Source organism: Schistocerca piceifrons, chromosome 5, assembly GCF_021461385.2.
Source record: "Schistocerca piceifrons isolate TAMUIC-IGC-003096 chromosome 5, iqSchPice1.1, whole genome shotgun sequence".
NCBI lineage: Eukaryota > Metazoa > Arthropoda > Insecta > Orthoptera > Acrididae > Schistocerca > Schistocerca piceifrons.
In genome coordinates this window covers 664501274-664510155 of record NC_060142.1, presented here as the reverse complement: position 1 = coordinate 664510155, position 8882 = coordinate 664501274, and positions in this window count along the sequence as shown.

Sequence of the window (8882 nt, the reverse complement as noted above, 5' to 3'; positions counted from 1 at the left end):
GAAGTATATATGACTATGTTTCCTTTGCTATTTTCTATATGAGTTCCTTATGTAAGGACTGAATTTTTTTTCTGATGATATTTCAGATAGTTTTAGTAAATGTATTGTGTGAAACAGAATGCAATGGACAGAAGTGCTGTAAGAACTGTGGAGCAAGAGAGGCATCGATAGTTGTCGGGTCGAACAGTGATGCAGACAGTCGCGGATGGCGCATGAGCATGGCAGTACGAAAGCAAGTACTGTGTGTAGTAGTGGTGTGCGTTTAACGCGATATTAATACCGGACTTTCTTGTGTTAGACCGGTTTGAAATTTGACTTTATGATGGATATTCTAAAAGGACGTTGTATTACGCAAACGCTGTTGGTTTTCGCAGAATGATGTTTGTGGCAGTGACAATGCACTCGTGAACAGACAGTACCGTCATCGGTTTAGAATTGAGCTGCATTACATAAACTGTGAATTTAATATTGCTCATTTTCTTGGCTATGATATATGGCATATGCTAAAACACTAACAGCCAATGTGGAAACTATGAACTTTGTTGCTACGTAAGTGACTGTTTTCGCGGGAACAGTGTCATTGTGAACCATGAAGATTAACTGTAGATGTATTGTCTAACTTCCCAATTGGCAAATTATAGCAAATGGAATGGTAATTTAAACACGTCATGTGGACTTTGCCAAAATATCGTGAGTGAAAATTGCAGTAGAACTAATACGACCTTCAGGTGTTGCATAAACAGTTACTTTTTTCCAGCCTACGACAAATGGATGCTACACAATCTATTACCAGCGCCAGCCAAAACAGGATGTAAGGAAAAGAGGATATATTAGTGCCAGGGACACGATTGGATGAACATACAGGATTCATATCAGTAACTTCAAACTGCTTCCATTGCTGTCACCACATCATGCCGACCGAGAATAGATCAAACTCTAAACCATTCCTCTCTTCAAGAAACACAATTGTAACCAATATAATTTCTTTCTGTTTTATAATAGGCTATATCTTAATGTTTCTCTCTGTAAATAAAATTAGTGTACTGTAAAGATTGTTCCCCTTTAGTGATTGTTGACCCCACCACCTACAGCAGTTTTTGCCATCATTTATTTGGTTTTGCTTTTCAGTGTATTTGTACTAGTCGTTGCATGCATTGTATGTTTGGTTATTACTGTTAGCATTCAACTGCGATTCTTATACATATATTTTAACAACGCGTTTCAAGAGACAATGCTCTCATCATCAGATTGTAAAGTCTATGTCATGAAATTAAACGAACTAAAAAGACAAAATACCATCACAAATAGTTTGGAAGTCCATAGAGTAAAACAGAATTAAAAGTATATTGGACTGTGGGTCCTCGTCTTACATTGAAGTTGTTGACACAAGTCGATGGCCGTCCCATAGCTACCAAGTATACTGTCGCACTGTGCCGGCTCGGGAGCTGTTGTGGACTGACGTGCCTAGGTGTTGTGGCATGGTTACAGCCGTGTGCTTGACGGTAACGCTAGCTATGGGACGGCCTCGACTTGTGTCAACAACTTCAATGTAAGACGAGAACCCACAGTCCAATATACTTTTAATTCTGTTTTACTCTATGGACTTCCAAACTATTTGTGATGGTATTTTGTCTTTTTAGTCCGTTTAATTTCATGACATAGACTTTACAACCTGATGATGAGAGCATTGTCTCTTGAAACGCGTTGTTAAAATATATGTATAAGAATCGCGGTTGACTGCTAACAGTGAGAACCAGTATAACAACTGCTACCTCGACTCCATAATGGATTATATTAAATCATTGTATGTTTATTTTAGAAGGGTGTGCTTCGATGCGTATATACAGTAGTTTAGACAGGAGAATTTATGTGTTGTATTGTGAAATGTGGCCAGATGTGTAAGTTGAGGCATCCGCCCTTGACGTTATTTACACTGACCAATTATAAAGAAGTAGCTTATTCGCCATTGGTTCAAGTTAGCGTATTAGAGATACTTTTGAATCTGACAGCTGTCAAAGTACACAATCTTTGTTGATTTGCCACATAATGGCATATTTCCATTCATTCATGTTTAGATGCAAATTTATCTGGTTTTAACTGTTACTGGTAAGCAAAATTACAGTATACTGTGTCATTATTTATCAAATTAGCTTCAGAGTGATTTACTGTTTGCCACTATCAAAGGATTTTATTATCAGAATTTTAACAGGATTAGGAAACTTCTCATATAGAGGTTTTCTTTTGAAGTTTGTGGAAGTACAGCAGGTTCTTGGGGTTTATACAATATTCATTTACTTTATGCAGTTTTTCTTTAAACATTTTCTGATTACAAATTCACGGTCGTAGTAAAACTCCAGGTACCATTTTCTTCACATTATGTATTTGCACTGTCCTAATATTGTGTTAGCTAAAAGTCATAATATGTGGAAGTCACAAGTTCTCATTCTCCTAACGAGCTGCATCCTAACCTCCAATGATACAATGAGGATTTATTTGTAAATGGACGTTTTCGATGAAGTAGTCAATACAAAGAGAGAATAGTCGACACAGCCATGCCAGCATTGTTGTACATCGTTGGGGAGACGAGATAAATACCAAGCCGTACACCAAAACTCAAAGGAATTAATCTTCAAGCAATGCTCCAGAACTGCTGCAACGTTTTTTAACCCCCATACTTCCATACCTGTGGGCGTTTCTGGACTTATAATTTCTGGTGCGGCAAAACATGCATTAGCATAACTACATCAGCTCTGAACAGTTCACATTATCTCTCTCCCTGACCAACATATCTGGCGACCTATACTAGGACGTCGCCGTCGGCGGAGAGATAGCACGCTTGTAATAATTTAAAATAGTTATATAATTTTGCAAATCTTCTATTATGCCAATTGTTGTCTTTCTCTTTTTCGTAAATGGGATACTATATTACCGAACGAGGATGGAAAGCACACGATGTGCAAAAGATTAAACATAATCAATTGGAGAATTAATCCCAGAAGTGAAGGAGGTGAAGGAGGATGGAAAGCACACGATGTGCAAAAGATTAAACATAATCAATTGGAGAATTAATCCCAGAAGGAGTGAAGAAGCCAACGAAAAGGTAGGAAAATTAACGATTTATTGCCTGCATGCCTGCACTTAGTGAGCCGGCCAGAGTGGCCGTGCGGTTCTAGGCGCTACAGTCTGGAGCCGAGCGACCGCTACGGTCGCAGGTTCGAATCCTGCCTCGAGCATGGATGTGTGTGGTGTCCTTAGGTTAGTTAGGTTTAATTAGTTCTAAGTTCTAGGCGACTGATGACCTTAGAAGTTGAGTCGCACAGTGCTCAGAGCCATTTTTTTGAACCTGCACTTAGCAGTGTCCCTGCCAATAGGGATCGTAGTACCTTTCCTAATCAAATTCCGGAATTGAAGCGTTCTCGTAAAATACATAGATTCTTGGACAGAAAATTAAGGTAGAGAAATGTGTGCATAAAACTGAGTTACGTTGACAGCGTGTTTTGATACATGGTAGCGAGGCGCCACTGAATGGGTTTTGTAGTGGTAACTTCACTATTACAAACAGAATATTTCATTTTCAAAAATATTCACTTATTTTGTCACTTTGTAAAATTATCAAAAAATGAGTGCACAAGATTGCACTTGCTTGCGAGCCCATTGCCGGATAGCCAGGCACAAGATGTTGCCGACAGGGACGTAGTAACAAATAAAATGTAAACTGAAAGTACCGGTCGCAGAGATGTCGACCAATTAATTTTTCATGTAACATGGACACAGGTGATAGTAACATTATCATTCGAAATGATACGATGATGTCAGTAGACGAGATTTTCTCCCTTGGTGAAAATGTAACACACGACAGGTCGGATTTATTAAATCAGTCTTTGCTGTCATACATAAGCCAATGCAAACGTGATTGGACAGGGTGCAGTGTGCACACCGTAAACTCTGATCACGATGCAAATATTACAACAGTTCCTTAAACAAAGCTTCAGTGATTTCAAGAATGAGTTTACAGAAGAGTAAAACCAAATACTCAAAAAGGACGAAAAATTTAGCGATTTTTCAAAACAATGGACAGGTATACAAAAGGAGTTACTTGAACAGCAAAAGCAAACTCTTTATGCTTTCAAAACCGACGTAACACAATGGTGCAATGACGAGGCAAAACATTTGCTTGCTGATGCTTCAAATGAATTATCGGATAAACTTGTAAGTATTGGAAAGGATCTAAAAACTCAGTTGCTCACTAACTTGTTTCAAGACAAAAATAATCTAAGCCAAAAAGTGTCATCAGCAGGCGAGATACAAGAACAGTTTGCGGAAAAGGTGAAGGATGGATCCGGGGCTCAAACAAAAATGCTGCAGGAGCAGTCACAATTGTGCCAGAATATAAATACACTCGCCAGACGGGTTGCAAACAGCATACAAAGTTCTACCTGAGCAGGTGCAAGACCTGTGATTGAAGCTAGGCAGCGTAAGTTTAAATATTCAGTTCATGAGAAAGGAGCAAGAAGCACAGATAAAGCAATTAAGGAAGTAAAAGACAGAGCTGAGGCTGGTATGTCAGACCGAGGCAGTACCCTGACGCAAAAGGTAGTCCAGGAACACAAGGGTAATGTAGATGTGACCGAGGAAGCGATGAATGGGTGAAATGGACCAGAGGTTGAAAGCAGTGGAGGCGAAAGCGCGAAATAACATCGTTAGTAACACTGAAAAGGAAAGCGAAAATTCAACCTCAAGCTATCTGGGGTCAGCAGAGCGTATAGACAGTCCAAAATTAGATCACAAGTACAACTTGCAGCAGGCGCTACCAACTTCTGTCCCTGCCACGCAGAGGTATTTGGAATACTATCTGATATATCAAAACAATTCCATACCGACAACGGACAGTGTTGCACGCCTTTTTGTTTTCTTGCGGATGAAGATTTATTACGACACAGACAGTTCCCGACTTTTTTCGTCCTAAGGCAAGCAAACAAACCCAGTCATGTTCATAAGAGCCTTCCAGAACTTTTTGTCAAGGAACTGGACCGAAGTGCAGAGATACCCTTTGCGGTAGGTTGTAGACAGGGTCATGTATTGCTGTGGGCTACTCACAAAGCGAAAGGATGTCACACCTACGAACAGTTCGAAAGGGCGTTCCTAGACAAGTTCTCGTCCATTGCAGTACAAGAGAGATTGAGGCACAGCATGTTTAACCTGGCACCATTCAACAGCAAACACAGAGGGCTCAGAAGATACTTCGAGAAGTATTTAAACAAAATCCAATACTGAACGAATCTGATATCACACGTAAATGTCGTGAAAATTTTGAAAAGCCGACTACCGACTAACATACATGAGAAATTAATCACCACTCCTGAGCACGATATAGAGAATTTTCTGTCAGTTCTCAGTTCCACTGATCATATCTATGAAGACAGACCTGCGCAACCACAAAGTGACAGCAGGCAGGCAGACTCCACGCGAACTACGAACAACATGGCGGGAATGGCAATAACAACCAACATGGTTGGTGGCCATATCTCCCTTGCAGCAATACCGACAGGGACCTATTTGGTAACGGAACAGGACAAAAATTCAATTTAAAAAGAACCAAGGACAGAATTTCAATTGGTCAGAATTTGATGGCCAGAGAGGTTACAGTCACCATGCACACAGTGTGCCGCCAATGAGGGCAATGACCCGAATGACAAATGGCAAATCCAGAACACAACCAGGCGACAAAATAATCCGCCACCGCCTGACTATAATCAGTACAATTAAAATTACGTTTCGAATAGTGGCCAGGGAGAACGAAATTTCGAATCGAGAACTGTGAAAGATAACAATTAGCGAAACCAGAGGCGTAATATGCATATAGTTGAGGTTTCCCCTAACGATGTGGTCAATCCTCGGTGTAAGTCGTAAAACTCGAACCAGTCTCGATAGGCCCCCGTTCAATGACCAGTAATAGGGGTGGGGGCATGGAACTAGTTACAAGCTCTTTTTCTTAGATATGACAACTGTGGTAATATCAAAGATCATGTGTGTCAGGAAGATATTATCAACAGTGTAAGCGAAAATTAAGACACAGTACAGGCAGAAATCAATGCACAAATTCTTGGTTTAAGGATACCCATAATACTGAGCACTGGAGTTATCAAAGCGTAAAATTGCAGACATAGATTTCTATTCAAAGTGATAGGTTTTCTTTGCAATACATTTTTCTTGTGTTTGAAAGGCTAATAGTAAACTGCCTTATGATATACATGATGTTAGAGTACTTGATAATGTATGTTTGTAACTTATGTAAACAAATATATGAAATTTATGGTTTTTTGAATACTATTTTGTCATAGATTAATGAAATGAAAATGTGTCTGAGTGTGTAATTTTATATATTTGTGCAAGTTCTCATTTTTATAAAATGGTACAGACATTTAGGGACAATGTATAGGATACACGTTATGTGTACAGTTTTTACTGTACGAAAGTCACTGTGGGAAGCATAAAATGTGGCTTGGGTTTTTGGTGTACTAACAGTCCGCAACTCGTGGTATTGCGGTAGCGTTCTCGCTTCCAGTGCATGGGGTCCCGAGTTTGATTCCTGGCGGGATCAGGAATTTTCCCTGCCTTGAGATGACTGGCTGTTTTTGTGTCGTCTTTATCATCATAATTCATCCCACTATGGTCGGAGGAAGGATATGGCAAACTACTTCCGCTAGGACCTTGCCCAGTCAGTAGTGTGGGTCTCAGCATTGTCCCCTCCGCTCCTCAGAGTATGAGACCTCATCATCACCACCACCTATAGAGCGAGTGGGAACGAGAAGAGAGTGTCTGTAGACAGCAGTGAAAGAGGCAACTCTCGGATGGTGCAGGCGATACCTTACTTGGTAATTGTTGGACAATAGCCTCAGATGACGACTACTGAATTATTACGGCTTTGGTACAAGTTGTTGGGTTATGTTATGGACGTTAAAACGACGCCAAGAAGAATTAATGAGTCCACATTTCAAGAAACTTGTACGCCATACCATGGGCAGTGTAGCTGCTATTGCTATCCACCAAACACAAAGCCTACAGGCAACAGGTTACTAACTGTATAATTAGACTTGTAGAAGCATGAACTATTAATTCTAAATTAGCTTTTTTTAGTAATTATTGTGTTAAAATTGAAATATGGTTCACCCTGTTAATTATTTCTAATCATTCACCTACATAGAGTCCTTTCCTGTTATTTGATTATTTTGAGTAAACTTGTTACAAAAACATTTGAAGTGCTTCCTTCAGTATCCACAAGCACTATTTTCATCTTTGAATAAATATCTGAAAATAACTGTTGTGAAGGTAAAGATACTGTATGATTTATGTAATAGATGTTCTAAAGTGAAACTTTGCTTAAGTAATGAAATAAGATATTTTCAGATAAATTTGACAGTTTTAATTATCTTGCTCTCTTTGTGATAACAAGTAAAGTGAAAGTGAGTAATAAGTTTCGATTAAGGTACAGATAAAATTCCTACTGTTATAAATCAAATTAAGTACAGTACAAAGGGTTATGACAAGAAAGTTGCTTATGTGGCTCAGTAACACTGAAGTACAGTTGCATAAAAATACTGAATGGCAAAGTGACCACACCCACCCAACCTTTGGCTTTTTACAGATCATTTGTTAAGAAAAAGATATAAACAACGTGTCTTAACAAATTTAAACGTTTGTGTTATGGTGTTAGACATTTAGTATTTAATTTGTTGCTTATAGAAATATACAAACATGGAAGTCCCTCTGCCCAAATTTTTTGGGCACATAGTAATGATTAAAAATTCGTGACCTTTCTAGATCAAAACTATATAGGTACGTGGGTACAGTAGGTAAAAGATTATTGTGTCTTTCTCAGAACCATATCCTCAAAGTTATACAGTATTCATCTGTGAAGTTATATTAGGGAACAGCAGTACAGTAGGCTAAATTTACTTCTTCTGCTTTGCTGAAACTTAACCATTTCTTTGCCTAGATAGGCTGGCGACTATAAATTCATTAGAGAAACCACTTAATGAAGTTGGTACCGAAAGGTCTTAGTTTCAGTATTATTCAATTTTACTGTGTTTCTTCCTAACAGCTAAAAAACTCTTAGGAAAAGGAACTAATAGTCTGACTTCCATATCCATTAGTCATACAGCATGGTAAAATCTTCTAAAAGGGGTGACATTATACTATATATACAATTCCCCATATAATAGTGTTATATGTGTATTTTCCATTAGCAGGACTATTTGTTCTGTTGAAGTATAGTGTTATATTACCAAACTGACACTGGTAGGGTGAAGTGTCATTTCGTTGTGAACAACCAAGAATATTCAGTAATTCTAGTCAAGTCAAACGCCAGAGAAAGCAAACCAAAACACACTGCTGACGTTCGAATATAATTTTTCTATCCTACCATCATGTTTGCAAACACACAGGGAATTGAGCAGAAACAGGAAAAAGGGCTCTACACACTCAAAGATTTACTTGAATTTGTGTACTAAACAGAATTTGACACTGATCAAGCATGGCTTGGAACAACGTTTATAAGTGTATATAAGAGGTAATGTATTGTCCTCATGAATATACTTATAACAATTGATGTTTAGTATTAAGAAAAGATTTTGTTCTGCGTATTTCATGTGTGTTGCCTTATTAGGATGTGTAGTTTTAGTTATGTGAGATTTTCATTGCGTGTTTTTGAGCCAGAGAAGCTCAGAAAACATTACACTCACGGAGCAAGAGAAAGTATTTAATTTGACACTGTACTGTTTAAACACACAGTGGACATGGAATTGAGACATAGTGCATATAAGTTGCAAAGGGGTGTGAGGATAGCACTGCGCAGGCATGGTAGCTAGCTTTAAGGTTGACAA